Below are 24,837 nucleotides of genomic sequence, written 5' to 3' on the forward strand. Positions count from 1 at the left end.
ATTCTAGAGAGAAATCTAGCCACAGAAATATTTTAGATTGCTTAAATGATTGGATTGTTTAGGTTATTGTTCATAATATTCAGCCCTTTCCCAACCTTATGGGAGAAATATACTTCCATGTCCCATTACATGAGGCTTCATCAAGTGATTTTTTGGCTGGTAGAATGTGGGTAGTTGTGATAGTGGGCCATTTTTAATTCTGGCCTTAAGCGGCATCAAGTTTCTATTGACCATTTTTGAGTTCCTGCCTCTTGCTGTAAAAACAACAACAACAAAAACAAAACAAAACTAAACTAAAAACAAAAAAGACATACTTTGGAAGTTAATGATCTAAGGTGAGTGAGAGAAATGTGGAGCAGCCCTGAATGAAGCTCAAAACCAATAGAGCCGGGCCAATCTAGATAAGGTAATTCCCCACCATCCTGCAGAAATGTAATGAAGATAATAATTATAGTTTTAAACTACTGAATTTGGGAATGATTTGCTTTTGTAACATTATTGTTGCAATGACTGACTTATTCAGTGCTCCTCATTTTACTCTTGACTTAGCACTATCCCCCAATAGAATCTCTGCAGTCTCTCCCATTACTCCTGTCATGCTATTATTTGGAATTAGGACTTTTATCATACCTTTCATAATCAGAAATTGATAGAGTTATGCAGATAAGTGGAGAAGGATCATTAAATAGTGGTTACCCAGTGTTATCAGAATATATATGATGAAAAAAAGAATACAATGCAAGAATCTACTTAGCTGGGTGAAGAGTATAGTGTTCAAGTATTACTCACAAGAAAAGCATGTGCAAATAACTAAGAAATTACAATATGACAATTAAACTCAGGGTAAAAGCATGTGGAAATAATAAAAGAGAAAAATTGCTGGTAGAGCCTTTATTATTAGACTGTTGATTCTGACTCACTCCGAATTCTCATGTTTTACAAATATACCCAAATTCTTTATAAGCACAACATCAAAGTAACTTACATTATTAAATATGATTGCACACTGTTCTTTTTTTTTAATATGCTATTATGTCTCCCTCTGCTTTTAAGTTCTGCAAATTAGTTTGGGTTAAGTCCAAAAGAGCACCAATACTTACGCATTATTAAATTTAAAAAGCCCCAAAATCAATTTCTAAGTATTTGAATATTATTTTCAAAGGAAATATGATCTTGGCTCTATTTCCTACAATAAACAAAACTATTCTAAGAAATTTTCGACAGAACTTGTAAATGTAATTGGACTATGGTATACCAACTTAGAATTTAAATTGCCCTATGTTTATTACAGAGTAGTTTAAACAAGTTTTTTCCAAGTAAAAACCTGGAACACTTAAACTCTGTTATATTTAGAACTTTCATTATAAGGTACTTGATATAACAGAACTACTGTGTTCCTTAGAAGTTATGTCTTCAAAAATATTTTCTGCTTCCAGCTTCCTAGCCATAATTTGATTGTCTTAAATTCTCTGTTGTAGTTAAGGGCAATATCAATTACCCAATTATTTGAGCTTAGGCTAATAATGAGCTCTTACTGTCTTTCAAGAAGCTGAATCTAATTAATTATAAAATCTTTTTAAATTGTCCTTATATGTGTTTTTCAGAGGTGTTCTTTTCGTTCCTGATATTGTGATATCTCAGACCTTTAGCATCTCTCCTTAAAATACCACAAAGACCACTACGGTGCTTGCTTATGCTTAGGAGTCAGCAAATGTTTTCTGTAAAAAATGAATGAATGAATAAATGAATAAATGATTACTCCTCCAAAAAAATTCCCATGATTTCTCATTTTTATGGCATTAAGCCATGAATCTTTAGCAGTGCAACCAAGTGGATCTCCAGGAAATTAATTAACTTTGTAATCTCATCCCTTACTATATCAAACACAGACCTGATTTCCTTCTCGTAAAATTCACTTTCTCAAGCACATGCTTTTGTTAAAAACATTCTCTTAAACTGAAATATCTTAATCTCATATATCTTACCCTAAATTTTCTATTTGCAAGAATCTCAATTTGCTTTCAAGGCCCACTTCAATTCCATAGCATAATACTAAAAGCGTAGACTCTGATGTCAGGTCTCCTTGGAAAATGTTATTCGATTTCCTATAAACTAAGCATATACCTACCATATTCCTACCTACCCCTAGGAATTTATCCAAGAGGAAAAAAAATGTCAATGAAAAGAAGTATAAAAAATGTTTATTGCAGATGTATTTGTAATGGCACAAACTGGAAATAGCCCAGATATCCATCAATAGGAATATGAATAATCATTGTGTATTTATATTCATACAAAAGAACACTACCTAGTAATACAAAAGAATCAGATACTCTTACAACATCGATTAATTTTAAATGTATTACTCTGAGTGAAAAGAAAACTTAATAAAAGAGCACTAAAGTATGATTTCATTTATATGAAGCTTTTGAAAGGAAAAACTAAGCAAACTATAGTTATTGAAATGTAATATGAGTAAAAATAAATGCTTGCTGTAAGCAACTGAGATTCTTGAGTGGTTAGTGTATATCAAGGCTGATTAACACAATCATAACTAAAAATCAGATTTTTATGTATAAAATAATATTATGCACAATGTAGGTTTGAAGTTTGGTTGAAATAAAAATTAGTATTTGAAAAAAATCCAAAATTAATAAAGAGAAAGAAGAAAACCTAAATAGGCAAAATTTTTGGAGGCTCTTGGAAAAACTGTGAAAGAATTGCCTCTGAAAAATTACGAGGCCCAGATGGTTTTACAAGCTAATTCATTTCAATCTTTCAAAGAAGAGATAATGCCAAAGAAATACATTGTGCAACAATTTAGTACAACATAAAATCTTCCCAATTCATGTTGTTAAATCAGCATAGTCATAATAACAATACCTAATGAAAATATTACACACAAAAAAACTATTTAAAAAACTAATTATGAATAGATATCCTTGCTATGTGATAAATTGGCTGCTGTCCCTTTGAGACCCATTACTTTTCTCTTAGGTGGTATGACATTTTAGAGAATCCTCTTTCTTGTAGACTCTTAGGGTTTGGCAATAAGAGGAATGCACATGTGTTATAAGACAAATGAATTAGAAGCCACTACCCTCAGAAGTTTACCCAGCTAGATGCAGTAGCTTCTTGGAATTCTCTGGGACCTTGAGAATCTCCACCTGCTGCATTGCTTGAGGCTGAAGTTATTAGGGAATATGTCTCTGATTCTCTAGCTGTATCCTTCTAGACCCTTATTTCCTTGCCTCAATCCTTCCACATTTTTAATTGTCTATTTCCTATACGAAATATCTTATTCCTATAACATGTATAATGGTTCAACTCTGCTGACCAAACCATGACTAATAAAAATATTCATACTAGAGTGGTTCTAGAGGAACAGAATCTTAAGGTATTGATTCTAGAATTTGGATATATTTATAGACTTGATCAAAGAGATTCTGATAGTCTCTCTAATATGAGCAAAGAGACTAAGGAACAATGACAACATTGAGTGTGAGAAATTTAAATTAAGAGTATGCTCGATCGATAGAGGTTACAAATTTACAATCTTTGAACCTCAGATATATATATATTTGATCTAGATTTCTATTGTTTCTTACCCTTATTTAGTTGCCCCTTCCTCACTACAACAAGCTTCACCCACTTTTTCTCTTATTCTCTTACAGCAGTGGTCCCCAACTTTTTTGACTCCTGGATTGGGTGCTTCTATGAGAATCTAATGTTCCATGACCTAAGGTGGAGCTGAATTGAGGAGCTGCTGCAAATACGGATGATTTGCTGTCTTGTTGAGGCTCACCTCCTGCTGTGTGGCCTGATTCCTAACAGGCCACCTGCCTTTACTAGTCTGCAGCTTAGGGGTTCAGGATCCCTGTTCTAGAGAGATTGTCTTCTAGATAATTTCTGTTGTATGAGGAACCCAAAGATAAACAAAGGCAAAGTTACTCACTGTAATAGAAGATTGTTTTAATGAAACTTTACTTAATCACACTTCCAGTTAGTGGATAGTTGGGGGCATCAAAAACTTTTCCAGAGGTTTTAATTCTCTATGTGTTATGATTTTGTATGTGCTTTTCAATGAAGGAATATTGGATTTGAGAAGGGTAAGCCACATAGCAGCACATAGGTATTTATTTAATAGTTATCAATCTGCCCATATAATATACCCTTATTAGCTTTTGGTTTAGGATTAGCATCTGCTACTAAAGAGGAAATAAACAATTGTTAAAAAAAAATTAGCTATAGAACTGGGAGAACCCCAGGCCCAAGATTCTCTGCCCTGGCAGATTCCTGTGCCCCAAACATGGAATGGAAATAGTAGTAACTCACAGCACACTAACAGATCATGTTATACAGACACAGTGATCTGCATAGACTGATAACCCAATAATCAAAAAACACCTCAGTGACATCCTAGTTTGCATGGTGACAGGGAATGCTTGAGTTAGGCCAGACTCAGTGTTCGCAGGAACCAAGGTAAAATAAGAACCGTCATTCAGACAGAGGGTACCAACATAATCAATTGGCCAATCCTTCACAGTTTGGGAACTCTGGCAAATGTCCCTAGATTCCTTCAGCAGCTGCTATGGGTGCTGTTTAGAACATACCAAGTCACTGTATTTTAAAGGCAATTCCACATTCTTGGTAATATGCCATCCCACCCTAACACTACAGTGGCTGCTCTTCCTATGCACTCAATCTGCTCTGTCTACTGAAGGGTCAGTTGCTAGGGCTTATGCCTGGCTAGGACATCAGCTTCCTGATTGCTGGGGGATGTTAGTGCCTTACAAGCCAGATGTGGAAAATGAGAAAGAATATCTTAGGCTCTTGCAGTTGAACCCAAATGCCTTTCTACATATCTTGACCCTACAAGGGCTATTCATGATTCATCTACTCTTCCATTGTAAGGGAAGTTTTTACCATGATATATTGTTCCTTAAAGCTGCCTGGTCAAATCTGATTCTATGCACACATTCTCGAACAGAATATTCTGGTCAAAGTCAGTGTTTCCAACTGTGTTCTGTTACAAGGAGAACAGATTATTATAGAACTTATGAAAATTAACTATATTGCCATGAAAATAAGAGTACTAAGAGTTTCTGAATTCTGGAGGGATCATGTAAGAAGAAAACATAATTTTTTTTATCTTTGTTCTCAAATATATGTTACCAAATTGCTGATAGCTTAAAAGAAAAAACGTTTTTTTATTAATTATAAAAATTTTAAATTACAGTTGGCATATGATATGTTAGTTTCAGGTGTACAACATAGTGATTCAACATTTACATAACTTACAAAGTGATCACCTGATAAATCTAGTAAAAGGTTTTCTTAAATCTGAAAAAGCAAAACATATAAGAACCCAGAATATTTCAAATAAAGTCAAAAATTATAATTATCTTCATTAGTTCATTTAATCACATGTAATTTATTCTTTTTAATCTTGATCTTTTATTAACAACTTTATGAATCCAACAATTTCCCATTAAAGTTTTGTAAATTCTTATTTAATTCAGTAGTACGATCCTAATTGTCAGAAACCTATACTTTTCAGAGTCTTTTCTGTGAATCTCTCTTAAGATGAAGCACTTTTCCAGAAACATTTAGCAAAAGTATCAGAGTACAACAAGAACTGTATATAAATAAAAAAAAGACTTAAAAATGACCATGATTAAAGATCTGATGAAAGTTTGTTATTTAATTTAATTGACAAAGAAACTTGGTTATTTCTGTGACATCCTTTTTAAAATAATAACTAGAATTATGACTGATAGCATTATATAAGGATACAACAATTTTTTTAGAAATTTTATATAATGTCTGGAATATTTATATTAATAATATATGTCTATACGAATATAATCTAAAGAAAGTTTAGCATCATTTCTTATTTGATAATGCTTCTCATATAATTTAACTTATCAAATAAGCCAAATTAGTTTAACATCTTTTATAAGGAAAGAGAACAAATCTGAGATGTTCCAGGGACCCTCTGAAAAATCCCAAAGTTAGTTTGTGGTCAAAAAGACTTCATTTAGAATTTGACTTAGGGGAAGCTTGTAAAAAATACCAGAAGATTTAAAAATACCTGATTCACTAGGATAATAGCTCACTGGAAAAGAATACTCAGTTATCTATACAGCCAAAGTGACAAAGGCAAGTACAGAAAGTTACAGAGATGTAAAAAAGGAAAAACTTAGCTCTTCTAAAAGAGTCAGTTTTCTTGAGTAGTCAAAGACATGATAAAGACATGAAATACAGAAAATTATTCTGATAGAACACAAGATCTTTATTTTGTTAAGCAAATTACTTAAAAAGTAAAGAAAACCCATTGATAGTGTTATCAAGAGCAGACCAACAGTCCAAGTAAACTTTGTCCTTTTAGCAGATAAAAGATAATAAATTAGGTTTTAGTTTTACCTAAGTATACTATTAATATTAAAACTTATTTTTCTTTAAGCCAATTAAACAGAGCTCTTTCACAAATAAATTTTGACAATACCTTCCAAATGTTGAAAAATAACATGTATATAGAAAACTCTTAGCCATGAATCGGGTACAATAATATAAAACTTACTAGTTTTTAAATAACTGTTGAAATAAATTGCATCTTTGGCAGACAGAACAAGTTAATATTACTTGTTCAAACAGCTAAAGCTTTTTAGTAATATTTGTAGAGAACACTTAAATTTTCTATTTGCCCTTGACAGGTAATCTTATAGAGGCTGTGGACCAGATTTGGGGCAAGGAAGCTTCTATAGCAGTCTGTAATTTAAAAAGCCTCTTCTCTCTTCCTCCTCCTTCCCTTTTTTTCAGTCTCTGTGGGCAATATTTTAGTTATCTCTTGGAATATTTACATTTCAAAGACATGATGAAATTTACATCCTTAAGGAACAGAGAGAAAATGCAAATTTTCTCCTAGGAGTTTTAGGGTATATTTCTTCGTAGAGATATATCCTAGATCAAAAGTCAAGAATATTCAATATTTTAAATTGTCCTTTGTATTAAGGATTGGGCAGCATAGAGTGCTTGTCATTTCATTGTCAATCACCTCTTCATTGTTCTCCTCACTTTCTCAGGGATTCTATCTCTTAACATCTCAATTAGAGTTTTGTCACAAGTGCTGGGACTTTAATCCATGGCAGTTTGTGCCCTCCTAATTTTGCAAAATGGTTTATTAAGGTCTCTAACTTATTTTTTTCTCTCATCTTTTTGTTAACATGAAGCTGGAAGAGCAGTGGACAACCACACATCCATCCCTGACCTTAGTTCTTCCAGTCTTTTAACTTGAGCTTCAGCCTCTAGTTGGGCATCAGGGACCAGGAAGACTGCCAATAGTAGAGGCCACCCCACTGTGGCAGTCATTCATTTCCCTTCTTTGCCACTGTGTGCTATGCGCAGTGCTTCAAACAAAGGCATTAAACCAGCTTCGTATTTCTCGGGCATCCATGTACTCACATGGAGGTCCACAAGCATCTAATATACACACAATCCCCTCCCCCTTCATAGAGCTTGATGGCCAACCCAGGATTTCTCCTTTGGGTGCTTCTTTCCACATCCCTCCCTGATCCCCCTTTATTTTTTTCAATCTCCCGTATGGCTCACTAATTGTTAATTCCTATCCTTGGTCCTTCCTCAGCTGAAATCTGAAACTGGCACCCACCCATGGAGGGGCAAGGAGAGATGGAAGAAAGAGAGACAGACTATTCCAGGTTGTTAGATGGCAGTTTTAATAAGCAAGGAAACTTATACAAGATGCTTGTTTTGGGCAGTCACTGCTTGTTTTGGGCAGTGAGTAGAACTATGCACCCACCTACCAGAATCGTATTTTCTGTTTAGAAAAAAAAAGTGCAGCTAGCTGCCAGTGTTAATTTAATCTTACATAAACACAGTCTTTGAAGTCTAAGCAAATCTGACTGGTTTTCAATATGAAAATAAAATATAAAAACTGTTCTTGGAGTTATTTCTAAACAGAACTTGTTTCTAATCCTAATGCAACAGAAGTGTATACATAAATCGGATTTCATCAAATGAATCTTTGGCTAACAACTGTTCAAGAATGATGTTACCATCGTAGATAGGAATGCTATGTTTTCTAAGACTTGACAATTTCAGCAATTGAGAATTACTATATTTTGTAAATGTAAATACTACTGCTGTAAACAAAAGGCTGTAAATAGAATGATGTCATTTGTTTTCAAAGACTATCGATATAATAGAGTGATAAGAAAATAGTAATAGAAGCAAGGCATTTTGTGGAGTACCTTGGGGTAAGGTTAGGACCATAATCTGCAAGTTATCTTGGGGTAAACTCTGCAGCTGCAAACACAGCCAGCGAGTATTCCTGGGGCAAATGGGAAATGCATTAAAAGTTTATAAGAATGTCTTAATGGGATTCAGTCAGGTATACAGTCCAGATGATCTCAACAGTACATTGCTCTCTCAAGGTTGTAACCTTTAAATGGTTTAGGCTGTAGGAACAGTGGATGGAACATACTTTCCAAGGATATGAGAGAGTTAAAGAGGCTTTGAGTGCCTAGGTCCAGCTCACAGGTTAACTAACATTTATGTCCTAATGGTGACCACTTCCAACACCCAGTTCCTAGAATACAGTGTAACTATACAACCTGTAGAATGTCTTCTCATACCATGTTTTGTAGGGATGCTTCTATTAGCTTATATTTTTGGCTACCTAAAATGTTTTTTGTCTTTTGCCCCTTTTTTCACTGGGAGAAATTTCTTTTATTCCATGTGATCATTATGGAACTATCACTCTCATTTTTAGAGCCATATTAATTGATTCAGGTTTAAGAACATGACACAGCATAACCAAAAAAGTTCCCTGGGAAGTATAGGGGCAAGACAAAAACAAAAACAAATAAAACACATATTTTATTATTTTTTAAATCTAGTTAGAGTAAGATTATGCAATTATAGGGGTCTTAAAAGTCTAGGCTGCATATTAAAGATTTAAAATCCATAATTAATAAAATTAGCCCAATAAATAAAATATATACACTCTTTTGAGTCCAACATAAATGATTTTTAAAAGATTGAACAGATCCTAGGCCACAAAAGACACCTCAAGAATTTCAAATGAATTGATATTTTAAAGATCAAGTTATCTGACTAAATGTCAACATCAATAAAATTTAAAATTATGCTTATAAATTATGCAAGTAAGAATTGAAATTATTTAAAATGTGTATGTAATTAATTTAAAAATAGAATGAAAATTCATTGTTTGTAACTAAAACTGTACTTATAAGAGAAATATATAAATAACATGAGAAAATAAATTTATATAAAAGCAAAATTGCATCACCAACGATAACAAAATTTGATTCCTTAGAAGGACTAATAGGCAAATGTTTAGCAAAACTGATTAGAAAAAAGAAAAAGGGCTGAAGCAAACAATGTTATAGAGAAGTACATATATCTACAAGTGTAATCTAAGATTTAAAATTTTAAAAAATGGTACTAACACATCGATTGCAACATATTAAAAATTAAATGAAATAAACAATTTAAAGAAATTACCAAAATTTACTCAATGAAAAATTCTTAATGGAAAAATTAAATAATAATAAAGTATCTTTATTTACTATACATTCCTACTTTGTTTAATTTCCCAGTCAACTAATAAATAATTTTTATCTTCACAAAGAATATTTGAGAGACTAAACTAGGAGTGTAAACCATGGATCTCATTTTATAATGCTAGAACAACCTTGATAAACAAACTTCATAAGGGAAACGTAAGCAAGTTACAAATCAATTTATTTGTTTATATAGATGAAGAAATTCTAAATAAAATATGAAAAAGTTGAATCCATCAATTTATATAAAATAGAAGGATATCATAGTCAAGTGGGATTTATTCCAGGAATGAAACATAGTTAAACAACAGAACTATCTCTCAATATAAATTTTATAAAACAAATTTCAATTTAAAACCAAAAGCTTGCCTTTAGAGAGTAAGAAAAGCATTCGTTATATCTGTTTTTCTCTCTGTTCCTCAAACATGCTGAGTGAACTCTTCTTAGGGTTTTTTACTGACCGACATTTTTGCTGGGAATGCACCCACCTCTCAACATCCACAAGGAAAACTGCAAGTCCTTCAAATCATTGCTCCAATAAAATCTCAATGACATCTATCGTGATCACTCTGTTAAAAATTGAAGTCTACCCTCTTTTCCATGATGCTCTCAAAACCCACTCAGCCTATTTTAGTTTCTTTTTATTTTATAGCACTTTTCACTTTCTAACATATTATGTGATTTAATTTTTTATTATGTTTATTGTGTTTGCCTTCTCTCACCCCACCCTACTATTTCTTTTATAAGAAGGTTACACATTCTATGGTGGCAGGGATCTTTCTCTGTTTTGGTTACTATTGTATCTCAAACACCTAGAAGTGTTTCTGTTTTCTGTCAGTGCCCAATAAATATTTGTTGAACAAAATAATTCATGATTAAAAATTCAGTAAATTACTCTGATACCCAAACCTGGTAAAGATAACACACACACACAAAAAAAAACTATGGACCAATATCTCTCATGAACACAGATGCAAAAATCATAAATACGACACTAGTGAACTGAATACAGCAACATATTAAAAAGATTATACACCACGATCAAGTGGGCTTCATCCCAGGGGCACAGGGATGGCTCAACATATGCAAATCAATTAATGTGATACACCACGTAAACAAATTAAAAAATAAGAATCATATGATCATATCAATAGATGCAGAAAAAGCCCTCCACAGGATACAGCACCCATTTCTGATCAAAACGCTTAACAAAATTGGTATAGAAGGAAAGTACCTTATAATAAAGGCCATCTATGACAAACCCTCAGGCAAAATTATACTTAATGGTAAAAAACTAAAAACCTTCCCTCTAAGATCAGAACAAGGCAAGGCTGTCCACTATTGCCACTCTTATTCAATATAACATTGACGGTCCTAGCAAGCACAATCGGACAAGAGAAAGATATAAAAGCATCCAAATAGGAAATGAAGAAATCAAACTGTCACTATTTGCAGATAACATGATTCTCTATATAGAAAACCCTAAAAACTCCATAAGAAACAATACAAAACTACGAGAAACAATAAGCAAATACAGTAAAGACTCTGGATACAAAATCAATGTTCAAAAATCTATAGCATTCCTATACTCTAATATAAAGTGTCAGAAAAAGAAGTAGAAAAAAATAATTTGTTTTGCAATTGTAACAAAAAGAATAAAATATCTAGTTATAAATCTAATGAAACAAGTGAAGAGCCTATATAATCGAAACTATAAGATCCTATTAAAAGAAATTTAAGAAGATACAAAGAAATGGAAGGATATTTCAAGTTCTTGGATTGGAAGAATCAGCCTAGTTAAAATGACCTCATTACCTAAGGCATTGTATAGATTTAATGCAGTACCGAACAAAATCCCATAGGTGTTTTTTTTTTTTTTAAAGAAATAGAACAAAAAATTATCAGATTTTTATGGAAGCATAAAAGACACTGAATTGCCAAAGCCATCCTGAGAAAAAGGAACGAGGCTGGAGGCATCACTCTGCTTGACTTCAGATCATACTATAAAGCAACAATAATCAAAATGGCATGGTATCAGCAGAAAACAAACACACAGACCAGTGGAACAGATTCGAGAGTCCACAAATAAACTTACGTTTATATGAACAAATAATTTTTGACATGAAAGCCAAAAACGTACAGTGGAGAAAAAAGAGTTTCTTCAATAAATGGTTATGGGAAAATTGGAAAGCCACCTGCAAAAGAATGAAACTGGACTGTTGTCTATCACCACACACCAAAATTAACTTAAAATAGACTAAGGACCTGAACATAAGACCTGAAACAATAAAGTACATAAAAGAAAACATAGAAGCTAAACTCATGTACCTTGGACTTAAAGAGGATTTTATGAATTTGACCTCGAAGTCAAGGGAAATAAAAGCTAAAATAAATGAGATTACATCAAAGTAAAAAGCTTCTGCTCACCAAAAGAAACTGTCAACAAGGTAAAGAGAGAACCATCCAAATGGGAAAATATATTTGCAAGCAATGGCTCCAATAAGGGCCTAATATCCAAAATATACAAAAAAATCATACAACTCAATAACAACAGAAAAACAAATAATCCAGTCAGAAAATGGGCAGAGGACCTAAACAGACAAGAAGATACACAAATGGCCAACAAACATATGAATAGATACTCATCATTGCTAGCTGTTAGGGAAATACAAATGGAATACCATCTCACACTTGTTAGAATAGCTGTTATCAACAGGACAATGAATAATAAGTGTTGGAGAGGGTGTGGAGAAAAAGGAACCCTCCCCCACTGCTGGTGGGACTGCAAATTGGTAGAGCCACTATGGAAAACAGTATGAAGGTGCTTCAAAAAACTAAGAATTGATCTGCCATATGAACCAGCAATCCCTCTACTGGATATTTACTGCAAAGACTTGAAAATTCATATGACAAAAGATATTTGCACATCGATGTTCACAGCAGCATTATTCACAGTGGCCAGGACATGGAAGCAACTGAAGTGTCCTATGATAGATGATTGTCTAAAGAAGCTGTGATACATATATACAATGGAATATTTCTCAGCTATAAGAGATGAAATACTGCTATTTGCGACAACATGGATGGACCTTGACATAATCATGCTAAGTGAAATAAGCCAGACAGAAAAAGTTGAAAACCACATGATATCACTTAATATGTGGGATATAAACCTAAAAGCAACAACAACAACAACAACAAAACAGGAAGCATAAACAGACTCATTGACATGGACAACAGACTACTGGTTACCAGAGAAAGGGGGAGGGTGAGGTAGATGGAGTAAAAGGGGTCAAATATGTGGTTACAGAAAGAAATCTAACTATGGGAGGTGAACCCATAATGTAAGTATATATATATGCCTTACTTTTAGATTGTATGCCTGAAACTTACTGGATTTCATTAACCAATGTCACCCCCTGAAAAAAATTAATTTTTTAAAACAATCAGGTAGATACTGTGCCAAAGAGGGCTTCTCACTCCATGTTGTTCCTTGTTTTACTCCTAATGTAAGGATCACCATAACAGTATCCATACTCCAGCAATGAGCTTTTCTGATACTACAGTGAAAAACATTTCATCTTCAACAATTATGGAAAGTGTTATTATCCAAACGGGTCTCTCTTTTCCAAGATTACAACTGCCTAAGAGCTAGACTTATGAAGTTATATAGGTGTTGATCAACTTCCAGTATCTTTATTCATCATTTCACTTGGATTTCCATTTCTTCACATTCTAAAATTTGCTCTATTGCTTTCTCTTTCTTATTATTATGATATAAAGTCATTATAAATCCCTAGCAAGTAAAATAGCCAGAGATTAATACCAATGACAATATAATCAGAGCAGACATAAAAAGACACCTGGAATCCACCATAAACAGGCAAAACTGTGCTTTAAAGAGTGTTTCACTATTCAGTTAATAAAATGATGAATGCTGTAAGCCCAGTCACAGAAGGATAATCACAAACTGGCTTTCCTGGACAGGCATAGCAACTTGCTGATCACCCCTATCACTTTAGATAGTTAGCAAAGGGAAATAGATCTCTCTCCTTCCACTCTGGTGGTAGGAAACCAGGAAGGCAAAGAAAGAGAAGGAAGGAGGGCGTGATGTGTAGGTGTCAAGGCACAAAGCCAGACCTGGGGAAAACCAGAGGGAAATCACAGGTGATTGTGCCCGGGAATACACGGCATAATCCATCACTCAGCACGTGGAACTACCTAGCACTTCTGAAGCCTATTTTAGAGATGGCCAAGTGATGCAGCTCAGAGATGTGAAAGTAAGAACCATATTTTTAAGTTAATCAAATATAAAACATATACTTATGGAAAAAATGGAAAACTTACTGAAATAGGATTGTCTCAGAAAATGTAAAAATTATGGTTGGCAATTCCATGAGATACCAAATTTTTCAGTCAAACAGATTATGGTGTGTATGAACTTTGCTGATAGTCGATGTTCATTTAGTTCATTCATGGATTTACTTAATTACTATATATAGAAACATGTATGTTACTATGTGTTGTATGTAGTACCATCTTTTACTCAGTTCTAAGATTTAGGTCTCACACAAAGTAGAATGAAAGTGGGGTGAAATAGAGATGTCCAATGTGTTTTTGAGACTAGTTCAGGCAAGAAGCTTGAGGGGACTCTTGAAAGACAAGGAATTTAGCCTGGATCTTAAAGGCTAAGTAGGGTTTTGATAGACAAAGTAGGCGGCAACAGGATGTTTAGGAAGAAACAGCACGAAGGATGACACAATGGTGTGACATGTGTGTTCAGGTATAAGTAGACCAGTAAGGTTGAACAGTGGGTATGTGCAAGGGGGAGATGGAAGCTAAAAACAGAAAAGCAAGGTATGGGTATCAGGTTAGATCTTTGGAACTTACCCTCTAGGCAGTGGAAGCAGTTGAAAGTTTGTGCAAGAGGACCCGTGTTTTAGGAGAGTAAGTATACATCAGCATGAAGGATCAATTATAGGAGAGATCAAGGGCAGTGAGAGCACTTAGGAGGTTATTGTGATATCTGTGATAGACAGACTGAAAGACAAAATAGATTCAATTAGCTATCTCTTGTATATGGAGTTTGAGGGAGAATGTGTCTCAAAATTTGATGTGCTTGTGCATTACTGGTCTTGTTAAAACTGAGATTCTCATTCAGGGGTCTGATGGGGACTAAGATTCTGTGTTTCTAACAAACTACTGGTCCATGAATCATACTTTGAGTAGCAAGGTTTGGGACAGCTCCAGGTATACCATCTTTGTGAGGCTGGCTTTATGTTATATTAAATATATTTGGATCAAGGGAAGATACAGACTCCATGATCAGACACATTCAATATGAGGCACCCTGGCCAAGAGTTAGAAAGTGGATTGTTGTTTTAGAAGGTTGGAATGAAGCTTGAATTAACTGGAAATCCCTAGAGGAAGAAGAAAAGGAGAAAAGTACCGGGTGAAGATTTCCCAGGGAAAAACAGTGTTTACAAAAGGACAAAAAACAGAGTGCTATGGGAGATGTGGAACAAAAAGAACACTTAAAACTTACTTCTCGATGGAACTGATAAATGTGCCTTTACTTATTTATTTTTACATATGAGAAATATATTTTGGTCACTCGAATGACCTAATGTCCTAAAGTTATAACACTCATGCGAATCTGTACCAGCCTAACTTCAAAAAGATATAAAACTCTGCTCCTTCACAGCTGACCCCAACCTGCTGGTGATGTCACCAAATTACATCTTTATGCATTGTGTGTCCAAAAATGAACTAACAATTGTTTTCTTAAAATACATTAGTCTCTTAAGCCAAGTAGAAAACAACAAGTAGAGCTACAAACCAAAGTCACACTAGTATTAGCTGTTATAACTGTCCATGAGGAGTGTTAGCAGAGATTATTTCTCCAAAAGGCTTTGAGTCTCTGCCCAGCGTCCTTCATTCCAACCTGCAGGAGGCACTGTGTGAAGGGCAGGCGTAGTGGTAAAGAACTCTCAGCGTTGGTTTATCCTGGAATGTCTTAAGTTCTCCCCCATTTTCGGATACTTTTGCCTGATGTAGGGTTTTTGGTTAATAGCTTTTGTCCTTTAGCACTTTGAATACATTCATCCACTGCCTCCCTGGTCTCCAGTTTCTGATGAGAAATCTCCTCATAATCTTATTGGCAAAAAGATCATGAAGGCCACCCCCTCTCAGCTTTATAGATGTTAATAATATAACATATGAACAGAACATTTTCTTATATCGTGATAACAGTTAAGTTGCAGCATCATTTTGAAGAAAAGGAATTGAATATTTTAAGTGTAGACACTCTAAGGTCTTTAAAAAGACAAAATTTGTTACAGATTTTCAAATTATAAATGAAAAGGCCATTGAAGCATCACATACATTTTAATTTCTAATAAATATCCATCTTTCTCACATAAATGAAAAGCCATTAGAGTCCTTTTTTTGATGGAATTACAAAAACTCCCATATAAGACTCTGGTTGGCCTGAGGTTTTTCTCCATAGAGTCCAGGAAGCTGATTTGTTAACCTGTTGGACTTGACTAGTTAGCTTTTTTCCTCCTTTTTTTGTTGTTGTTTAGCTTATTTTTCCTGTCTTTATTCCTTCTTTTTCTCATTTTTTCTTTTCCATTATTCTCCTTTTTCTTATTTTTCTTAGTTCTCTTTTCTCATTGTTCTTTTTTTTTTACTTTTTCATTTTCTTTTCCTCTTTATTTTGTTCTTTTCTCATATTTTTCTTCTCTTTTTTCTTATTTTTTAAACATTTTTAAGTTAGTATTGTTAGCATTGTTAATACATTTAGTAGAGTTAGTATTGGTATTGTTAGTATAGTTAGCATTGTTTATTAGTATTATTTATTAGCACAGTTAGTAAGCATAGTTAGCATTGTTAGTATTAGTAGCAGTTAGCCTAGTATAGTTAGTATTGTTTATTAGCATAGTAAGCATAGTTAGCAGTTAGTATTAGCATAGGTAGTAGAGTTAGTATCGTTTTCTAGCATAGTTTGCATCGATAGTAGTGTGAGTGAGTGCGGTCAGTATGCCACCATGTTACATGACCTTGCAACCATCTCTACTGACGAGGAGCCCCACATTGGGTGCTACCAGCTCTTGAACACCATTGGCAAGGGAAGCTTTGCCAAGGTAAAGTTGGCCCAGTACATTCAAAGTCATTAATAGACCTTTCCGAAAAGTCCATGCCATGAAAACCCTGAACCACCCCAATATCATTGTAAAACTATTTGAGGTGATTGACACCAAAAACACACTCTTCCTCATTATGGAGCATGTGGATAGAGGGGGCTTGTTTGACTAACTTGAGGACTGTGGCCATTTGAGAGAGCACAAGACCCAAGGTGTCTTCCGACAGCTGATGTCAGCAGTACATTATTGCCACCAGAGGGGAATCATCCACAGGGACCTGAAGCCATGGAACGTTCTCCTAGATGCTATCCAGAACATCAAACTCATAGACTTTGGGCTCAGTAGCGAGTATATTGGCCAAAAGCTGACCACGTTCTGTGGCAGCCTCCATTAAATCATCCCAGAGATGCTTCTGGGACAAGGCTATGATGGCCCCAGAGTGGACGTGTGGAGCCTGGGAGTCATCTTGTACAAAATGGTTAGTGGAAAATTGTCGTTTGTGGCAGACGACATTAGGGAACTACAGAGAAGATCGCAAGAGGACAGTACTATGTCTCCTACTTCATTTCTTCAGAGCTAGTGGACATTTTAGGAAAATGTTTAACCGTTGACACCCACCACTGAGGAAATCTCGAAGAATTAATGAGATATTCCTGGACAAATATGAGGCAAGAGAAACTGAGGCCATATCAGGAGCCACCTTGTGACATCATAAACTCCCAGGTGACCCAGGTAATGATAAATACGGGTTTTCAAGAAGAAAAAAATTGAGGAGGCAATCAGAGGCAAGAAATATGATACAACAATGGCTACATATCTCATGCTGAGCCATAAAGCACCCAAGGGGGAGGGCCGCATCATCACAGTAAGGCCCCAGTAAGGCCCTTCCCCACCACCGAGTCCTCTCTTGCCAGCTACAGTTTTTACCTGACCCACAGCATCCAGCCATCAGGCCAGGAGTTGAAAGAGCAGGCCACTCCTTCAGCCTGCAGGGACTGGAGCACTGCTATTCCCGCACCCACACCTGAGTTGGCGACCAGCACTCCCTCAGTGGGACCTAAGTCGGAGACCACCAATCTCGCACCCCAGTTGGAGTCAGGGACCACTGGTCTCGCACCACGACTGGAGTTGGGGATCACCAGTCCCACACCTGCACTGGAGTTGGGGACCGCCACCTCCAGCCTTGCCCTCAGCCTGGCCCTTCGGGCTCGGTCTCCACCTACAGCACCAGCAGCAACAACAGTAGCGGAGCCCCAGAGAGGAGGCCTGAAGTTGAGACTCCAACGTATTCTTTGGGCCAGAGCTTGGGCAGTCAAAGGGGTGGCTACAAGGTTCTGGCACTTCATACTGAAGCACCTCTGCTGTGGGCCCTCCATCAAAAGATGGCAGAGCAAAGTGCAACCCTTATAGCTCACTGTGGGACGGCAAGGAAGGGCTGCAGCCAAAGTCTGTGGAGGGCCCGAGCCTCTCTCCCTACATTTTAAATGCTGAACTCAAAAATGCTGAGCTCCAAGGAAACCGGTGATAGGGTGCAGGAGATCAAACAGAGGCTGGACGCAAACAGCTGCAGGTGGGAGCAGTGCAAGGAGGACATGCCATGTGTGAAGGACTTGGTTCACTGGACGATGGAGGTGTGCAAACTGTTCCTGAGTCCTCTGCACAGGATTCAGATCAGGATGGTACCAGACATCTCTGTGGCCTTCAGAAGCATCGTACCAGTGAGCTTGGGGCATGCCCTCTGGAAGAAAAGAGAAGAGGCTGCTCTTGCTCTAGATCCATTCCTTAGCCCCTACTTGGGTGAAATTTGAGAATGGACTGTTTTTCCTGGGGCCCTTCTCCCCATCTCTGCTCCTCTCGTCCTCCATGCTTTTGGAGGAGGGGTGGTTCATCTTAAAGTTCTTGGTTTTCCCTAAATCTTGTAATAAACTGGATTGTTCCACAAAGATGTATCAGATACTCTGTTTTACATGCTCCCTGCACAGAACTGGCGTTGTGCACCCTCCAGTCTGAAAAGCTTGTAGTAATGTAGTGTGGGGACTTAATTAGAACTAATGGAAATATTGCTGAAGAGAATTATTCTGGCAACTCCCAAAAGCAATGAATGTGGTTCCAAGGGGAAAAGGCCTGTGAGCCATACTGCAAGGCAGAAAGGCAGAGATTGTGTTACCTCCCTACACTCATTACTTCCTGTTTTCAGAAGGACTGAGGGGAATTTTTAGTCCTGTGGCCTGTGTTAACTAGGGCTAAGAAATTCATAATAGGATAGCAAAGTCCCATGAACCAATCTGTGTGGGGCATCAGAGAAGTGGCGAGGTTGTGGGCCCTAAAACGGCTTGGAGGTCACTTACCTGCGCAGCTGAGTGTCCTCTTGATGAGGCAGGAGCCAGGCCTTCCCCTTGGCACATCGGAAAGGGGCCCTGATGCGTGAGTTTGACCTAGAAATGGAGAGGAAGCATGGGGACAGGCAGAAGCTGGAGTGTTAGGTGCATACAGGACGTAGGTGGGTGCGAGGTTGGGGAAGCGGGGTGAGACTAGCACCCCAGAGCAGAGACTGATAGCAAAAAAACAGCTGAGTCACAGAAGACAAAAGAGGAAAGCCTCCACATGAATAGGGAATGTTTGGTGATGCCAAATGTCACCACTGAGCATTTGCACGGTTTTATGAGATGTGCTGGTGGATGGTATGGCGTGCCACCCAGACCACTTCGGGATTGAAACCCTCTCTCCTAGCTGCTGGGAAAGTTGGCTGTGATGACTCAGCCAGGTCTTTTGCCTGGAATTATCTTCTTCAGAAAAGAGCAGCCTTACCCAAGTTTATCCTCCCTCTCTAGAGGCAGCCTAAGTACAATACCCAGCCCATGTGGGGATGTAAACACTCTCACCCTTGCCTCAAAGCACAGCTCTCTGCAGGGCACCCAACTCAAGGGAACCCCACAGGGAACAGCTGAGATCCTTGGTGAAACCACATGACAGTTCAACTCCTTCCACCAGATTCCACTTCCTTCCCGCCCTCTCAGTTGTCGTTTCTGAGAGTACTCCCCAGTAAAATTTCATCTCATAGTCTTTTCCCCAGAAATCTGACTCAAGAGAGATGTAGAGTTTATTCCTAGAGGTTAAACTGCAAAAATCATTCATGTTTGAGGCTGTGTCTCCCTCGGCTCTTTCCTGAACTGACTTGTCCATCTCAATTACCCTTTCTTTGCATTCCTGCTTCTGAAATTGTACTAGTAGTAGGTGTTGCCATGCCTACTACTAGTGCAATATGTGCAGAACGACCTGACAAATCTGGGGGACAGTTGCTTCAGTAAGGTGATATTCCCAGCTGTTTTGTCACATCTTCCACATCTTCTTTCACCTTCCCACACCCCTTATTTTGCAGAGTGTTGTTACAGTCTAACCTCCCTCCTTCCTTGTTTCTATTATTCACCTGCTATTGCAGAGGACTGCTATCCCCTTTAAAATCAAAGGACATGCGGCTCACTAATTAAATGTGCAGATCAAGCTGAAATGAAAGGCATAGCAAAACCATTGAGGAAAAGCAGGTAAGCTGCATAGCTTACAAATATGGGTGGGAAATTACCAAATAAGCCTCAGCATGGAGACCTGAAAGCTAATACAGGTGGAAAAAGTGAACGTGAAATATTGTTATTTAAATTTCCAGGGAGAAATTTGCAAAGCAACAAGACCAGTAAGAAAAAGAAGAAGAAGAAGAAGAAAAAGAATGGAAAAGTGATATTAGATTTTTCAACATAAGCTTAAGTTGTGGTGAAGTAGAACTAAAAATAGTGCTTTCCTTGGCTTAATTTTAACTCACATTTCCACACTTGGGTGCAAGGTGATCCTTCCATGGAACTGCCATGTGATAGACACCATTTTGATTTTCAGGTGCTTGAGTAATAGCGTAAATAGACAAACAAGGGGAAATTGGGAGACAGCAACAGAAACAATCCTTGGATGGGAGTGATATATTATTACCAGGAAAAGAGATGGGCTTGATGCAGGTAATCTCATCTACTGCCAAGGGAGAGTGAAGATGAAGGTGAGCATGGGAGCAACACGTGCTCTAAGGAGGAAAACCCTGTGCTAGCGCATCATTTGTCAAAATGGAACTAGGGCTGGAAGAAGAAAAGGTACTTTTGACAAGTTGTCGGGTACTTCCCAGTGGTCAGCCACTATGGCAGTCAAGTAAAGGGAGCTGTAAAGAGGCATCACTGCAGATGCAGACTAGACTGTGAAAACAGCTCTTTGGGGGGATAATTCTGAATCTGAAACCAGGTTCAACATTCTGATGAGGTGGCATCATTAACCCAGGCACAGAGTCGATCAGTTTAGAGAACAACTGGTCTATTTTCTCATTTGTAATTGATTCAAGAAAAATGATTGAATAAGTAACATGTGTGTCAAGAATTAGAGCTGATGGTTCACTAGCCTGTAAGCTCATACAGGGTTGGGACCAGGTCTTACTCATCTCTGTATCATAAGTATCTATTGCAACAGATATGCTTAGTCAATGCTTTACGAATTAATTTATGACAGAAATCTTGGGGAAAAAAAATATTCCAGACCACATTTCTGGCGGTCACAATCAGTACTTCTAAGGATTTTTGAGAACTTTCCCCAGAGGGTTTGTATTCAAGAAAGATGTGTGCTTCGCTGCTTGTCCTGGGCTCAGAGTGTCCTTTTTCAGAGGTAAAATCCCCCTCAGCATAGGGTCAGACAGGCTCCCACATTTAAAAATTAGATTGCTTCCCTCTTTCTTAAGTCCAGGTTTGAAATGGAAGAAGCCAGTAAGTATTCACTAATTAATTGAACAAATATTAGATGTTATATAGTTTAGCAGTTAAGAGTAAGGGCCTATGAGCCAGATGGCCAGATTTCAAATTCTGTCTCTGGTACTTTCTAATTGGATATATTCCTTAGCAAGTTATCTAACTTTCATATGTTTCAGTTTCTTCATTTGTAAAATAAGGATAAAAAGTTCCTGATAAATGAGGTTGTTGTGATGATTAAATTAAATAATCCATGTAAAACATTTAGAAGAATGCTGATAAGTAACAACTGCATAATGTGTGATAGGATAGGAGGTCAATGAATACATGGTTTCTAATTCTGGTTCAGCAGTAGGTACATCTGTGGGGCGAATGAAACATAATCGAATGAACTGGTGCTTTGCTGATGGGCTTTCCAGTCTTTTGCTCTTTGAGTCCTATAGCACATTCAACTTTTCTTATTTTCTTACCAGTGAATCTTGGGCATTAATTTTCCTAGAAAATGGATACTGGGTCAAAGCCTAGATGGATATGCAAATTATGTTAGATGCTACTATTTTGCATTCTTACCAGTAGTATCGAGGAATGGCTCTTCCTTGGCATTGCCAGCAGAGTATTTCACCACACTTTAGAATTTTTGTCAATCTAATAGGTGAAAAAGAAAAACTACCTCAGTGTAGTTCTGCTCCTTTGAAATATAAAGTGAGGCACAAAGCATTATCTCTAGAGATTTGGAAATGATGACATAATGTTATAGATAACATATCAGAAAGTGAATGGGGTTTTTACTGGGGTCTGTCTAAACAGACCTGTGTATATAGTCACAGATTCCTTTGGGGGCTGAGTCTATGACCCTTCTTATTGTACTGATAATTTACTGATAAGCCCCAGCTGCTCATTCCTCCATCAGAATCCTCAGTTAGGTCTAGAGCTGAAAGTGCTGTGTGTTTCAGCTTGGCCAGCCTGCCAGATGCTTTCAGGGTCTGCTTGCAACAATGAAGCATTTTCCCTTCTGTGATAAGTGAGATCTGAAAATTTTTTCCTGTTAAGTTACCGCCTGTGTTTGCCATCATCTTAAATAAAAGGGACCTCAAGAATCATCTTGTTCAATTTCCTAACCTCGAATTTCAAACTTGTATGAGGACTTACATTTCTTCAAAGTATTGTACTTAATAAGTTGAAAACTGCTAAGATAAGTAACAGGTGATAAAATAGGTATGGGAAGGTTGTTTGACACAAGGTCAATAAGTTAGCAGGGTCTCCAGCCCATAGCTAGAACTTCCCCCCATGTAAGCCCAGGCTTTTTTTGAAGGATAAAAACACTGCCCTTTCCCTAACTAGTCTCCATAATAATCTTTCTCTATCAGGAATTTAATCCATCCTTCACTCCACCTTCTCTGGCACCTGGCTGAGGACAATTCTATTTAAATCATACTTCACCAAAACACATTAATACTCTTCTAGTAAGAACAGCAAAATTTTAGCTTCCACAAAGTTTTAAATAAATTTACAAGGTAAGTTAGTCATTGGAAAGTGTTTCTTTGTAAATGTTTGGATCTTTTTAAAAACATTGTGATGATCCATTATACTCTTCAGCTATTACAAGAATAAATAGCTGTGTGTACTGTAGAAGAATATCAGACTTAGTCATTTAAAAAGCAAGAAGCAAAAAATATGTATGGTCTGATTCTACTGTGTTTAAAAAACAAAACCAAACAAAATTATATATTTATATATGTATATTTTACATATAAATATGTATAATATGTTTACATTTATATATTTATACAGGTACATCAATATATAAAAATCTCTGGAGAGCGCTATAGAAATATAGCCAACTGTCAGTTATGATTATCTCTGGAGAGAGGAGTATTGATGAGGTAGGAAGAATTTTGGTGCAGACTATCTAGCTTAGCAGACTGTATTTGAGATTAAAAACAGAAAGGTGTGATATGCTACTTGAGAAATGTTTAAAACCATGGGGAGACCAAATAGTAGGCAAAAACAAAACAAAACAGAACAAAAAGACTAACAGAATTATTCATAGTTTTATAGCCCCATAACAAAAACAGAACAATACAAGTAAGACCTTTTTGCACAAATTTTCACCATATTGACCTTCACTGCATTAATCAAAAATTTTCCAAAGAGCTGGTTTTTAAGATGTCCTGTGCATTATAAAAATAGAAATGTGTACAACTCAATAACCAAAAAAACAAATGATCCAATCAAAAAATGGGCAGAGGACCTGCACAGATACTTCTCCCTAGACGACATACAAATGGCCAACAAATATATGAAAAGATGCACGTCACTAGCTATAAGGGAAATGCAAATCAAAGCCACAATGAGATACCATCTCACATCTGTTAGAATAGCTATAATCAACAGGACAAGTAATAATAAATGTTGGAGAGGCTGTGGAGAAACAGGACCTCTTACCCACTGCTAGGGGGACTGAAAATTGGTAGAGCCACTATAAAAACACTATGGAGGTTCCTCAAAAAAAAAAAAAATTGATCTACCATATGATCCAGCAATCCCTCTGCTGAGTTGCCAAGGACTTGACAACTCCCATCCAAAAAGATATTTGCACACCGATGTTCATAGCAACATTATTTACAGTGGCCAGGACATGGAAGCAACCGAAGTGTCCTACGATAGGTGATTGGCTGTGGTACACATATACAATGGAATATTACTTAGCCATAAGAAGAAATTGGTGATAACATGGATGGACCTTAAGATAATCATGTAAGTGAAATAAGCTAAACATAAAAAGTTGAAAATCATATGATATCACTTATACGTGGGATATACCTAAAAGCAACAAATGAACAGGACAAACAAACAGAAACTCATGGACATGGACTATAGACTAGTGGCTACCAGAGGGTAGGGGGTGAGGGAGGAAAAGAGGTAGATGGAGTAAAAGGGGTGAATATGTGGTGACAGAAAGAAATCTAACTATGGGAGGTGAACATACAGTGTAAATATATATATGCCTTACCGTTAAAGTGTACAGGTGAAACTTATTGGATGTCATCAACCAATGTCACCATAAAAATAAAAATTAAAAAGAAAATTTAAAAAAAGGAAAAAAAAATAAAACAGTATCATTAGAATAAAAAATAGAAATGTGTGATATATTACTTGAGAAATTTTTAAAAACATGGTGGGACCAAAACATAGGCAAAAAACAAACAAACACAAACAAACAAAAAACCCACTAACAACGGAAACCCAACAACAGATCACGGTACACGTACCTTCTGTTAAATAAATGTCTGTTCCATTTGGGAGTCCTCAAGTTCA

Source organism: Rousettus aegyptiacus, unplaced genomic scaffold, assembly GCF_014176215.1.
Source record: "Rousettus aegyptiacus isolate mRouAeg1 unplaced genomic scaffold, mRouAeg1.p scaffold_m13_p_2, whole genome shotgun sequence".
Classification (NCBI taxonomy): domain Eukaryota; kingdom Metazoa; phylum Chordata; class Mammalia; order Chiroptera; family Pteropodidae; genus Rousettus; species Rousettus aegyptiacus.